The sequence below is a fragment of the Pongo pygmaeus genome, chromosome 8, assembly GCF_028885625.2.
Source record: "Pongo pygmaeus isolate AG05252 chromosome 8, NHGRI_mPonPyg2-v2.0_pri, whole genome shotgun sequence".
In the NCBI taxonomy this organism is placed as follows: Eukaryota; Metazoa; Chordata; class Mammalia; order Primates; family Hominidae; genus Pongo; species Pongo pygmaeus.
This window is the reverse complement of record NC_072381.2, coordinates 46,379,175-46,394,708: the sequence shown is the minus strand read 5'-3', so window position 1 is coordinate 46,394,708 and position 15,534 is coordinate 46,379,175. Positions and strand designations below refer to the sequence as shown.

The window sequence follows — 15,534 nt, the reverse complement described above, 5'->3', positions numbered from 1 at the left end:
TCACATGATTATCTCAATAGATGCAGAAAAGGCCTTTGACAAAATTCAACAACCCTTCATGCTAAAAACTCTCAATAAATTAGGTATTGATGGGACGTATCTCAAAATAATAAGAGCTATCTATGACAAACCCACAGCCAATATCATACTGAATGGGCAAAAACTGGAAGCATTCCCTTTGAAAACTGGCACAAGACAGGGATGCCCTCTCTCACCACTCCTATCCAACATAGTGTTGGAAGTTCTGGCCAGGGCAATTAGGCAGGAGAAGGAAATAAAGGGTATTCAATTAGGAAAAGAGGAAGTCAAATTGTCCCTGTTTGCAGATGACATGATTGTATATCTAGAAAACCCCATTGTCTCAGCCCAAAATCTCCTTAAGCTGATAAGCAACTTCAGCAAAGTCTCAGGATACGAAACAATGTACAAAAATCACAAGCATTCTCTCATACACCAGTAACAGACAAACAGCCAAATCGTGAGTGAACTCCCATTCATAACTGCTTCAAAGAGAATAAAATACCTAGGAATCCAACTTACAAAGGATGTGAAGGACCTCTTCAAGGAGAACTACAAACCACTGCTCAATGAAATAAAAGAGGATACAAACAAATGGAAGAACATTCCATGCTCATGGGTAGGAAGAATCAATATCATGACAATGGCCATACTGCCCAAGGTAATTTATAGATTCAATGCCATCCCATCAAGCTACCAAGGACTTTCTTCACAGAATTGGAAAAAAATACTTTAAAGTTCATATGGAAACAAAAAAGAGCTCACATCGCTAAGTCAATCCTAAGCCAAAAGAACAAAGCTGGAGGCATCATGCTACCTGACTTCAAACTATACTACAAGGCTACAGTAACCAAAACAGCATGGTACTGGTACCAAAACAGAGATACAGATCAATGGAACAGAACAGAGCCCTCAGAAATAATGCCACATATCTACAACCATCTGATATTTGAGAAACCTAAGAAAAACAAGCAATGGGGAAAGGATTCCCTATTTAATAAATGGTGCTGGGAAAACTGGCTAGCCATATGTAGAAAGCTGAAACTGGATCCCTTCCTTACACCTTATACAAAAATTAATTCAAGATGGATTAAAGACTTACATGTTAGACCTAAAACCATAAAAACCCTAGAAGAAAACCTAGGCAATACCATTCAGGACATAGGCATGGGCAAGGACTTCATGTCTAAATCACCAAAAGCAATGGCAACAAAAGCCAAAATTGACAAATGGGATCTAATTACACTAAAGAGCTTCTGCACAGCAAAAGAAACTACCATCAGAGTGAACAGGCAACCTATAACATGGGAGAAAATTTTCGCAACCTACTCATCTGACAGAGGGCTAATATCCAGAATCTACAATGAACTCAAACAAATTTACAAGAAAAAAACAAACAACCCCATCAAAAAGTGGGTGAAGGACATGAACAGACACTTCTCAAAAGAAGACATTTATGCAGCCAAAAAACACATGATAAAATGCTTATCATCACTGGCCATCAGAGAAATGCAAATCAAAACCACGGTGAGATACCATCTCACACCAGTTAGAATGGCGATCATTAAAAAGTCAGGAAACAACAGGTGCTGGAGAGGATGTGGAGAAATAGGAACATTTTTACACAGTTGGTGGGACTGTAAACTAGTTCAACCATTGTGGAAGTCAGTGTGGCGATCCCTCAGGGATCCAGAACTAGAAATACCATGTGACCCAGCCATCCCATTACTGGGTATATACCCAAAGGATTATAAATCATGCTGCTATAAAGACACATGCACACGTATGTTTATTGCGGCACTATTCACAATAGCAAAGACTTGGAACCAACTCAAATGTCCAATGACGATAGACTGGATTAAGCAAATGTGGCATATATACAGCATGGAATACTATGCAGCCATAAAAAATGATGAGTTCATGTCCTTTGTAGGGACATGGATGAAGCTGGAAACCATCATTCTCAGCAAACTATTGCAAGGACAGGAAACCAAACACCGCACGTTCTCACTCATAGGTGAGAATTTAACAATGAGAACACATGGACACAGGAAGGGGAACATCACTCACCGGGGCCTGTTGTGGGGTGGGAGGAGTGGGGAGGGATAGCATTAAGAGGTATACCTAATGCTAAATGACGAGTTAATGGGTGCAGCACACCAACATGGCACATGTATACATATGTAACAAACCTGCACATTGTGCACACGTACCCTAAAACTTAAAGTATTATAATAATAATAAAATAAAATAAAAAAAAAATAAAAATAAAATAAAATAATAAAAAAAATTGTATTTAAATAATCCATCCTACAATAGAGAGACTTTGGGTCATTCATTGATTGGGCTGAAGCCTCACTCTATATTATTTCTGATTTTTTTCATGTTAACAGCCTAGAAAATCTATTACTCATAGAATATTACAAATTAGAAATTAATATCTTGTTTTTCTTTTGAGACAGTCTTGCTCTGTTGCCCAGGCTGGAGTGCAGTGGTATGATCTGGGCTCACTGCAAGCTCCACCTTCCAGGTTCAGGCCATTCTCCTGCCTCAGCCTCCCGAGTAGCTGGGACTAAAGGCGCCCGCCACCGCGTCTGGCTAATGTTTTGCATTTTTAGTAGAGATGGTTTCACTGTGTTAGCCAGGATGGTCTCAATCTCCTGACCTCGTGATCCATCCGCCTTGGCCTCCCAAAGTGCTGGGATTACAGGCGTGAGCCACCACGCCTGGTCGAGAAATTAATATCTTGGATGTACAAATTATAAAAGTAAACTGAAAAGTATAATATAAAATATATATTTATATATTATGAATTGTCACTCAAGTAAAGCAGAAGTATTGATTTAAAATACTTTCACAAAGAAAAGTCCAGGGCAAAATAACCTGTATAAAACATTCTACCAATATTCAATAAATAATTAATACTAATTCTTCAGCAGAAAATACTTCCAAAAAATGAAGAAGAGGGAACATTTTCCAATTCATTCTACAGCCCAGTATTACTGTAATACTAAGGCCAGACACAAGTATAATAGGAGGACCGTGGGCAAATGTGCCATATTGATGTAGACACATACATCCTCAGAAAACATCAGCAAGCTAAATCCAGGCACATAAAATATGAATATATACCAATACCAAATGTGATTGTTTTGCAAATGCAGTTGTGACTTAATATCTAAAATTCAATCAAGATAATGCCCAATACTAGTAAAGGACAAAAAATGAACCTTTAAATAGGCACAGAGAAAGTTACAAAAATCAAACATCCATTCCTGACAAAACCTCCAGCAAACTATTAATAGATTAAGATTTTGAGACCCACTAAGAGGTATCTATGAAAAACCTATAGTTAACATCATATTTAACAGTGACAGACTTGTGCTTCTTTACCTGAAAGTTTGAGAAGGCAAGAATTTCCACTTCAACCACTCTATTCAGCAGTGTACTGAAGTATTAGCCAAGGAAATTCTACGATAGAAAGAAATTGTCCAGACTGTAAAATAAAAGTAGAACTGTCATTATTGCAAATGAAATAATTTTCTGTAAAAAAAGGGATTCACCCAACTTACAAGGGACATGAAGGAGCTCGTCAATGAGAACTACAAACCACTGCTCAATGAAATAAAAGAGGATACAAACAAGTGGAAGAACATTCCATGCCCATGGGTAGGAAGAATCAATGTCATGAAAATGGCCATACTGCCCAAGGTAATTTATAGATTCAATGCCATCCCATCAAGCTACCAAGGACTTTCTTCACAGAATTGGAAAAAAATACTTTAAAGTTCATATGGAACCAAAAAAGAGCCTGCATCACTAAGTCAATCCTAAGCCAAAAGAACAAAGCCGGAGGCATCACGCTACCTGACTTCAAACTATACTACAAGGCTACAGTAACCAAACAGCATGGTACTGGTACCAAAACAGAGATATAGATCAATGGAACAGAACAGAGCCCTCAGAAATAATGCCACATATCTACAACTATCTGATCTTTGACAAACCTGACAAAAACAAGAAATGGGGAAAGGATTCCCTATTTAATAAATGGTGCTGGGAAAACTGGCTAGCCATATGTAGAAAGCTGAAACTGGATCCCTTCCTTCCTTACACCTTATACAAAAATTAATTCAAGATGGATTAAAGACTTACATGTTAGACCTAAAACCATAAAAACCCTAGAAGAAAACCTAGGCAATACCATTCAGGACATAGGCATGGGCAAGGACTTCATGTCTAAATCACCAAAAGCAATGGCAACAAAAGCCAAAATTGACAAATGGGATCTAATTACACTAAAGAGCTTCTGCACAGCAAAAGAAACTACCATCAGAGTGAACAGGCAACCTATAACATGGGAGAAAATTTTCGCAACCTACTCATCTGACAGAGGGCTAATATCCAGAATCTACAATGAACTCAAACAAATTTACAAGAAAAAAACAAACAACCCCATCAAAAAGTGGGTGAAGAATATGAACAGACACTTCTCAAAAGAAGACATTTATGCAGCCAAAAAACACATGAAAAAATGCTTATCATCACTGGCCACTGGCATTTGAAATGCAAATCAAAACCACAATGAGATACCATCTCACACCAGTTAGAATGGCGATCATTACAAAGTCAGGAAACAACAGGTGCTAGAGAGGATGTGGAGAAATAGGAACATTTTTACACAGTTGGTGGGACTGTAAACTAGTTCAACCATTGTGGAAGTCAGTGTGGCGATTCCTCAGGGATCCAGAACTAGAAATACCATGTGACCCAGCCATCCCATTACTGGGTATATACCCAAAGGATTATAAATCATGCTGCTTTAAAGACACATGCACACATATGTTTATTGCGGCACTATTCACAATAGCAAAGACTTGGAACCAACTCAAATGTCCAACGACGATAGACTGGATTAAGAAAATGTGGCATATATACAGCATGGAATACTATGCAGCCATAAAAAATGATGAGTTCATGTCCTTTGTGGGGACATGGATGAAGCTGGAAACTATCATTCTCAGCAAACTATCGCAAGGACAGGAAACCAAACACCGCACGTTCTCACTCATAGGTGGGAATTTAACAATGAGAACACATGGACACAGGAAGGGGAACATCACTCACCGGGGCCTGTTGTGGGGTGGGGGGAGTGGGGAGGGATAGCATTAGGAGATATACCTAATGTTAAATGACAAGTTAATGGGTGCAGCACACCAACATGGCACATGTATACATAGGTAAAATCCTGCACATTGTGCACATGTACCCTAAAACTTAAAGTATAATTTAAAAAAAGGAAAACTACTTGAATAAATTTCTTTTGCTATTTTTATAAAGCAAAAAAAAAAAACAAGGGATTCACTAAAATATCAGCAGAATTAATACACAAATTTATCCGTGTTACAAGACAGAAAACTGGCATGCCAAAGTAGATTATGGTTTATATAAAAGCAACCAACAATTAAAAATAAAATAAAGAAAACAATTCCATTTATAATGGCATCAATAAAAAACATTAAGAGAAAAAAATTCAAGACAGATACAGGAATTTTACACAATTTGTAACGTTGAAAGAAATCAAAGATAAACTGAAAAATAACTGGAAGTCATCTTATGTTCAAGGATGGATTGTTTGTAAGACAAAGGTTACATGTTTGAGGGGATGGATACCCAACCCTCCAGGATATGAGCGATTATTATGCATTGTATGCCTATATCAAAACATCCCATGTACCCCATACATACATATACCTACAATAATTTTTTAAATACTTAATATTCTTAGGATAACAATACCCTATAAATTGATTTGCAGATGCAATATAATCCCTTCAAATTTCCAAGTGTTATTTTTTTAGAAATTAGAAAGTCTCTCATTCCCTTAAATCAATATGTATGTACAGAAATTGCACAAAACAACTTTTAAAAAGAAAAACAGAATCAAATGACTTATACTTCCTAATATCAAGTCTTACTAGAAAGGATAGAGTAGGATTCGGCCATTTCTTCACATTTTCCATCTGTTCTGACCAACAATACACAGACGCTTGACTGCTCTGTTATTCTGTGGCATGGACACCTGCATGCTTTCCCCTGCAGACTTGGACCCAAGCCAGGGCCCTGAACATTCGCAGACATAAGTAAAGGTGTTGTGTTTAGGTTGTAATTCAAAACACTAAAAGAAAGTATCCCTGGTCCTGGGACAGATTCCTTAAACTCTCCTATAAACTGCATAACTAGACCCCTCACTGCAGAGATACCTAGACAAAGCATCCTTGGTCTCCTTTTCTCCCAATAAGATGAGCTGCAGCCCTCACTGTGTGTACATCCCTTAAGAAATGCTTTGGGCTCATCATACCATGGTTTAGAGTTTACTTCTTTGGAATCCTAACCCCCTTCATCTCAGAACAGTCTGGGACAGTCCCTTGTGAAAATTCCTCTGTGGTCGCCTTTGGGGCAACTCCAGCTAAGTGCTGAGCTGAAGGAAGAAGTAGGGGAGTCAGCAGAATTTTAAGGAATGGGATGGGGAAAAGAGGATCCCACTGGGAGATCCTGAGATACCTGTAAGGGTCTATGTGGGCTTTGTTGCCTGCCCCTCCCTGATGCCTACGAGCTGCCCCAGAGATGCTGAGATGCTCCAAAATCTCTAGAAGGATACAGGAGGGTGATGGAGGGTCTGAAATTGCAAAGGGTCAGTAAGGAAGTCTGGTGCTTGGATACAGAGGGACAGGACTGGCTGGCATCAGCCATGGGCAGCCTGCATAGAAATAGGCTAAGCTGGAGGCCCAGAGTAAGGTGTGCAAGGCCCTGGTGAAACAATGATGAATGATATCCTCAAGGGACACAGGGTCTAACAGAAGACAGAATTTTACAGAAAGATGATTCTGGCTTCTCTGTTCTATGCTGGAGTAGAATTACATACCAGGGACCGAGGTGGGCAAATATGGAGTGCTTAACTCTGGGTATGGGAGTCTGAGAAAGTTTCCCAAAGAAGGCAGACTCATAGTATCAGTGAAAAATGCTTTAATAAAAGTGGCTGCCAAATGGAGAGAGAGATTTGCCCTCTCAGGGAGTTGAGGTGATGGTGGGAGTGGTGGTGGATTCTGAAAAGCTTCACAGAAAAATTGATAGGAAAGGCTTTGCAGGATTATCAGGGGTGTGTAATCTTGAAATGCAGAGGGAACCAGACTGGCAAATGTTTGGTAGCACAGAAGTGTACAGCGCCTTTGGTAAATGATGTGTAGTACAGTGGCTAGAATGTAGGTGTAGGATGGAAGTCTAATGTAGTGCCCGAGTGTAGAGGGCTTTGAATCTTATATGAAGGAGTCTGACTATTACAGCAGGTACTTGAATAATGTCATTTCATTCAGTATCATTTCATTGTAATGTTGATAAGAAAAAACAATCATTTCCCAGCTGGCCACTTCCTGTGTGTCCTTTACACATTCTCCCCAGGTCCACATGGGTTTTCACTGGGTACTCCCAGTTTCCTCCCACATCTCAAAGATGTGCCCATTATGTGAACTATCATTTCTAAATAGTCCCCATTTGAGCTGTGTGTGTGTGTGTGTGTGTGTCCACTCTGCCATATGATGGCACCCTATTCCAGATCCAGGGCTGGTTCTGCCTAGCGCCCTGAGTTGCTAGGAGAGACTCCGGCCACCCATGACCCTTAGCTAGAATAGGTGGGTAAATAATAATCTTACTTGTTTTTATCACTGATAAAGGGAGTTTTTTTCCTGCTTTGTATTAGTCGCAAAGCAAGAAAACCCAATCAGAAACAAGGCCAAGGAGATTTTTTTTCCTGCCTGGGATGCAGAAAAGAGTTCTTGCTCTAAAGACACCCTTTCCCTGAAAAATGGAAGGCACGGAGTTTTTAAGAACTAGGTACAGGGAGGGAGAACAATGTTAGCACGGGCAGGGTGGAACTCTAGGTGCACAGGTTCAGCGCATATAAACATACATCTTTATACAACCCATGTCACAAAATGGCAAGATTTTCTTTGGGAGAGGGAATTTTAGTATCATAGTGATATGTTAATGATCTAGGTCAGAAGCGGTGGCTGACGCCTATAATCCCAGCACTTTAAGAGGCTGAGGCATGTGGATCACCTGAGGTAAGGAGCTCAAGACCAGCATGGCCACATGGTGAAACCCAGTCTCTACTAAAAAAAAAAAAATACACAACAAAATTAGCCAGATAAGTTGGCGTACACCTGTTAATTCCAGCTACTCAGGAGGCTGAGGCAGGAGAATCGCTTAAACCTGGGAGCCAGATGTTGCAATGAGCCAAGATGGTGCCACTGCACTGCAGCCTGGACGACCGAGTGAGACTCTGTCAAAAAAAAAAAAAGTTTGTGCTGGTTGGGGATCTTATCTCCTGGTATCTGGTCAGGGGTGGAGAAGCCCTGGTGCTGGTGGGCCATCTTGTTTCTTTATGCAGCTATGCCTACAAATAAAGAAACTAAAGAAACACAGTAATAAAAAGATCTTTCCCAGTTATTTCATCAGGGTGGCCTGGTAACATTTTTATTAATTTTTCTTTCTCTTTTTTTGGGGGGGCGGGGGGGAGATGGAGTCTTGCTGTGTCACCCAGGCTGCAGTGCAGTGGCTCGACTTCAGTTCACTGCAACCTCCACCTCACAGATTCAGGTGATTCTCCCGCCCCAGCCTCCCAAGTAGCTGGGATTACAGGCATGTGGCACCATGCCCGGGTAATTTTTTGCAATTTTAGTAGAGACAAGGTTTCGCCATGTTGGCCAGGCTGGTATCACACTCCTGACCTCAAGAGATCCTCCTACCTTGGCCTCCCAAAGTGCTGGGATTACAGGCTCACAGCCATCACGCCTGGCCTAATTTTTCTTAAATGTATGTAGAGCTCACATTTATTTCAGTATTTAATACTGGAAGTGTTTTAGGCCTTTCTAAGTTTGGTGATGTTCTTGTGACCAGAAATATGCCATAGAAACTTAACTATTTCTATCAATTAGACTATGGTAAGGTTGGCTTAATTGCAGGTCACAGTTTTCAAGAACGTATTAAATCCTCACACTGAGAACTTACTGTATTCAGCAGGCAATGGAGAGTCAGGAAAGTTTAAGCAAAAATGTGTAATTCTTCTACCAGAAAATATTTGATAAGATGTAATTTTATGAAACATCAGGTTTATAACAAAGTTATTAAATTATGTAGATATTAGGGTTTAAATTATTAATTTAATAAGTTATTAAATTATGTGAAGATAAAGGCCACATAGGCCCATTTCAAGTCAACACATAAACATAGAAGGATGATTAACAAAATTAGCTTGTAGTTTATGCTAAATGTTGATTGGAATAGACAATAAATTATGGAGAACTTCACAGGATACTAAGCTTGGATGGGATCTTAGAAGTTTTACAGGTCAATGCCACTCCATCTACTGGCTGATTTGCATTAGTTTAATAAATGAACAACAAAGATAACATGTATCAGTAAAAGTTAAAATCATTTTATTGAATATCTGTCACATCTGCGCCATTGTAGTGTACTAGGTGCCTTATACCACTTATGAGTCCTCTACTTACAAAACGCTTTTCACAAAATACAAGTCTCCAAAGTCAATGGCATGAATAGTTGTGGTCCAGACATATGATGTTTGTTTTTAAAATCTTTATACAGCCTTGTCTCCTTTTTCCTTTTCTTCCTTTTACCCTTTTTAAAATGCGCTATGAGTTTTATCTAAAGCTAACCTCTGTAATGTTGCTATATGCCAATATTCAGTTACTGTGTTTGATGAATCATAAAATGGTGTGAAGCTTTAATTAGTGTTCTTTTTAAATAAAATGCTATTTATGAATGCATCCATCAAAATGCTTTTGATTTGGGTATTCACAAAATATTAGTTTTCTGTGGATCTAACAATAATGCAAAAATCCAAAATGAATATAAAATATTAGCTAATATATATTTCAAAGTATTCTACAAGTATAAAAACTATTGTATGACATTACTTTCATATATGTAAAAAATAATTTTTAGTCAACATAAACATACTCTTTATATCTAAACTCATATTAATTCATTTAAGAGTTAATATAGTATTGTAAAGTCATCAAATATTTAAAAACAAAATGTATTCTGACTTGGAATATACATAAAATTAACTATTTTCAGCTGAGTCCAGTGGCTCATGCCTGTAATTCCAGCACTTTGGGAGGCCGAGGCAGGCCGATTGCATGAGGTCAGGAGTTTGAGACCAGTCTGGCCAACATGGTGAAACACCCATCTCTACTAAAAATACAAAAGTTAGCCAGGCTTGGTGGAGCGTGCCTGTTATCCCAACTACTCTGGAGGCTAAGGCGGGAGAATCACTTGAACCCCAGAGGCAGAAGTTGCAGTGAGCCGAGATCGTGCCACTGCACTCCAGCCTGGGTGACAGTGAGACTCCATATAAAAGTAAGAATAATAATAATAACAACTATTTTCTGTGAGTCCCAAGATAAAAGAGCATTACAGAACACTGAATAATCCTGAGTTTGGTTTTCTTGGTTGCATTTTGTTTTATATTTAGTTTTGTTCACCTTGACCAGTGGGCTTGTGGTTCTTAGGCGCACCAGGGTTTTCTTTTTTTTTTTTTTACTTTTTTTATTTTTTTTATTTTATTTTATTTTTTTAAGTTTCTTTTTTTTTATTTTATTTTTTATTTTTTATTATTATTACTATTATTATTATTATACTTTAGGCGCAGGGTTTTCATTTTTAGGTTCAAGATTTTAAAGCTTTAATGTAATTTCTCTAATTTTTTTGACAGTTATTTCTCAGGTTACAAGTTAAAATTTCCATTTCACTGAAGTCTTTGGTAAGTATTTCTTACAAAAGGTAAGAAATACTGATACACACTATAACATGAAAGAAATTTGAAAACATTGTGCTAAGAGAAAAGAAAGCAAACTACAAAAGATCACATACTGTACAATTCTATTTCTATTAAAGGTCCAGATGAGGCAAAACTACAATGAAAGAAAATAAATCAGTGGTTGCCTATGAAGACACAGAACATGGGGGAAGTAGGAGGTAGTGGCTAAGAGGTGAGGGTTTCTCACTCATAAGTAGGTAACTCATAAATGGGTAATCACTACTAAAAGTGACTGTAGTGATGGATGCACAGCTTCATGAATATTCTAAAAACTACTGAATTTCTCTCTTTCTTTCTTTCCTTTCTCTCTCTCTCCCTCTCTACTTCTTTCCTCTCACTCTCTCTCTCTCGACATGGTCTCCTTCTGTTACCCACACTAGTGCAGTACCGCCATCTGGTCTCACTGCAACATATGCCTTCTGGGCTTAAGTGATCTTCCAGCATCATGTCCTCAAGTAGCTAAGACTACAGGCATAAGCCACCACACCCAGCTAATTTTTGTATTTTTTCTAGAGATGCTGTTTTGCCATGTTGCCCAGGCTAGTCTCGAACTCCTGAACTCAAACAATCCACCTACCTCAGCCTCCCAAAGTCTTAGCATTATAGGAATTAGCCACTACACCCGGCCTGAATTGCATACTTTCATAAATGAATTGTATGATATGTTAATCATATTTCAATAAAAGTATTATTATAAAAAGGGCTAGATGCAGTGGCTCACACCTGTAATCCCAGCACTTTGGGAGGCCAAGGTGGGCCAATTGCCTGAGGTCAGAAATTCAAGACCAGTCTGGCCAACATGGTGAAACCACGTCTCTAGTAAAAATAAAACAAAAATTAGCCAGGTATGGTGGCATGCGCCTGTAAACTCAGCTACTCGGGAGGCTGAGGCAGGGGAATTGCTTGAAACAGGGAGGTGGAGGTTGCAGTGAGCTGAGATGGCACCACTGCACTCCAGCCTGGACAACTGAGCTAGACTCCATCTCAAAAAAAAGAAAGAAAGAAAATGGGGGTTGAGCACTGGTGGCTCAGGCCTGTGTATAATTCCAGCACTTTGGGAAGCTGAGGCAGAGAGATCACTTGAGGCCAAGAGTTTGACACCATCCTGGGCAACATAGCAAGATCCCGTCTCAACAATAAAAAATAAAGAAGTTAGCTAGGCACAGGGGCAAACGTCTGTAGTCCCAGCTACTTGGGAGGCTGAGGTTGGAGGATTGTTTCAGCCCAGGGGTTTCAGGCTGCAGTGAGGCATAATCAAGCCACTGCACTGCAGCCTGGTGACAGAGCAAGAGCTTGTCTCTAGGAAGAAAAAAGTAATGCAAGTTTTCATCACCTTCTGAGAGTAATCAACTTTCAGGAGGACTAGAGAAAAAAAAGGACCACTGAATTGTTGAGGGTGTGTTCCTGGTTAGGCTCAGTTGCTGGCTGAGTAGTATCTGAAGAATTAATTAGTAAAATTACAGCTCTAGGGATCAGTCATGCAGTCAAATGATGAATGCTAAATTCATTACAAATGCCCAGGGTCTCAGGGGATCCTCCTGCCTCAGCCTCACCATAGCCAGGACTACAAGTGAGCATCACAACTACCAGCTACTTTTTTGTGTGTGTGTGGAAAAAGAAGCCTTGCTATGTGCCCAAGCTGGCCTCAAAACTCCCACCCTCAAGAGAGCTGCCCACCTCGATAACCGGAGTAACTGATTCTACAGACACATGCCACCATGTCTGGATAATTATATTTTATTATTATTTATTTGTGTAGAGAGGAGATCTTGCTATGTTGCCAAGGGTGGTCTCAAACTCCTGGACTTCAAACAATCCCCCCATCTCTGCCTCCCAAAGTGCTGGCACTACAGGCATAAGCCACTGCACTGGCCTGACTTAAGGTTTCCTTAATCTAGCATCCCATACTTCATATAATTGGGAAAGGCAGTACTGCTGTTTTTTTTTTAAATTACTTAGTATTTCAACAAGAATCAACCATCTCTCAGGGCCAGGCACGGTGGCTCACGCCTGTAATCCCAGCACTTTGGGAGGCCAAGGTGGGTGGATCACAAGGTCAGGAGTTCGAGAACAGCCTGGTCAATATGGTGAAACTCCATCTCTACAAAAAAATGCAAAAATTAGCCGGGCGTGGTAGCAGGCGCCTGTAGTCCCAGCTACTCAGGAGGCTGAGGTGGAAGAATCTCTTGAACCTGGGAGGTGTAGGCTGCAGTGAGCTGAGATCTCGCCACTGCACTCCGGCCTGGGTGACAGAGCGAGACTGCGTCTCAAAAAAAAAAAAAAAAAAAAAAAAGAAAAGAAAAAAAGAAAACAAAAGAATCAGCCATCTCTCACCATTGCCATGACCCTTGTCAAAAACACTTATCTCCCACCTGGATGTTGCCACAGCTTAGCCTCCCTGCTTCTACCCAAATCTTCCCACAATCTTTCTCAACTCAGCAGCCAAGGGATGCTTTTAAATCAGGAGACAGATCATGTTGCCTCTCTGCTCAGAACCCTCCCGCAGTTCCCATCTCAGTCAGAGTAAAAGCCAAAGCCCCAGCAATAGCCTCCCAGAGCTTACACTATCTTTACTGATCAGACACACCATTGAGTTCCCTCCTAGCATCTTTATCCTATTGTTTCTGCCTACTATGCTCTTACCTCAGCACCTTGGCCAGTTGCTTCCCCACCTTCAAGTCTTTGATAAATTTTCACTTAGGGCAACCCTGGCCACTCTATTTAATATTGCCATCTGTCCCCATTCCTGCCATGCTCACTCTTTTTTTTCCACAAAATCTCGCTGTGTCACTCAGGCAGGGGTGCCAAGGCACGATCACAACTGAGACCTCAAACTCACTGGTGAAGCAATCGTCCTGCCTCAGCCTCTCTAGTAGCTAAAGACTACAGGTGCATGCCACCACACCTGCTAATTTTTAAAAAAATATATAGAGCATCACTATGCTCCCCAGGCTTGTCTTGAACTCCTGGGCCAAAGCAATCCTCCTGCCTCGGCCTCCTAAATACCTGGAATTATAGGTGTGGGCCACCAGCCCTGGGTTCATGTTCATTTCTTCTTGCTGCTGTTACAAACTGCCCTACATTGAGTGCCTTAATACACGACAAATCTACTACCTAACAGTTCTGGGAGCCAGAGTCCAAAATAGGTCAATTAAGGCTAAAGTCAAGGTGTCAGCAGGACTGCATTCCTTCTGGAGGCTCCAGAGAGGATGGGTTCCCTTGCCTTTCCCAGCTTCTAAAAGCCACCCCCATTTCTTGGCTCATGGCCCCTAACTGTATCTTCAAAGCCACAAGCGAAACATATTCAAATCTCCCTCTCTGACTTCTGCTTCCATCATCACATCTCCTTCAATTCTGAGTCTCTTGCCTCCCTCTTTCTCATAAAAACCCTTGTGACTGCCGGACACAGTGGTCGTGGCTCACACCTGTAATCCCAACAGTTTAGGAGGTCAAAGCGGAGAAACATTTGAGGCCAGGAGTTCGAGACTAACCTGGAAAACATAGTGAGATCCCCAACTAAACAACAAAAACCAAAAGAAGTAAGAAAAGAAAAAATTGGCTGGGCATGGTGGTATGCATCTGTAGTTTCAGCTACTTGAGAGGCTGAGGTGAAAGGGTTGCTTTAGCCCAGGAGTTCCAAGACCAGCCTCGGCAACGTAACAAGATCCCATCTCTACGAAAAAATACAAAAATTAGCTGAGCATGGATGATGTGCACCTGTAGTCCCACATACTTCGAAGGCTGAGGCAGGAGAATTGTTTGAGCCCAGGTGGTTGAGGCTGCATCATTGCACTCCAGTATGGGTGAAAGAGAGAGACTCTGTGTCCAAAAGAAAAAGAAAAGAAATACACATCTGGTTTCTGCCCCTAGTCCTGACACAAAGCTTCTAAAGTTCTCATAAAGTTCTCAGTGATAAAGGTGATAGGACCATCTTTTGTTTCAATATTTGGTCTTAGTCCCAGGTTTCTAACACAAGACCCTCTAAGACCTTTGGGATCTCCACCATAGTAAGAATGCATTTGATGATGTTACTGAGATGACTGGGTGACTGAAAGCTCTCAGACAGCTTCAGGAGGAGGGCTGGTTGCCAGAACAAACCATGTGATTAGAGGCTGGAAACTTTCAGCCTCACCCACTGAGCTCCAGGAAGAAATAGTGGCTGAAGATTGACTTAATCACCAATGGTCAATGATTTCATCAATCATGCCTGCATAATGAAGCCTTCAGAAACACCCTAAACAACAGGGTTTGGAGAGTGTCTGGGTTCCTGAACACAAGGGGGATACTGGGAGGGTAACATGCCCAGTAGAGGGCATGGAAGCTCTGTGCCCCTCCCCACATACCTTGCCCTGTGCATCTCTTTTATTACTTTTTTTTTTTTTTTTTTTTGAGACAGGGTCTGGCTCTGTCTCCCAGGCTACAGTGGCACAATCGTGGATCACTGCAACCTATGCCTCCCTAGCTCAAGCCATCCTTTCACCTCAACCTCCTGAGTAACTAGAATTGTAGGCACATGTCACTGCACCAGGCTAATTTTTATAAAATTTTTTTCTGGGAAGATGAGGTTTCACCATGTTGCCCAGCCTGGTCTTAAACTCGTGAGCTTAAGCGATGCT

General features: G+C 40.6%; 1 long non-coding RNA gene across 1 annotated transcript in view; it reads right to left on the bottom strand.

Annotated features, from left to right (window-relative positions):
* LOC129006317 (uncharacterized) overlaps window positions 1-15,534 on the bottom strand; it is a 101,811-nt gene that overhangs the window by 77,086 nt on the left and 9,191 nt on the right. Inside the window, exon 4 of the long non-coding RNA XR_010127411.1 lies at window positions 3,412-3,514. This is a non-coding gene — a long non-coding RNA (uncharacterized LOC129006317). The remainder of the gene's footprint in view (window positions 1-3,411; window positions 3,515-15,534) is intronic.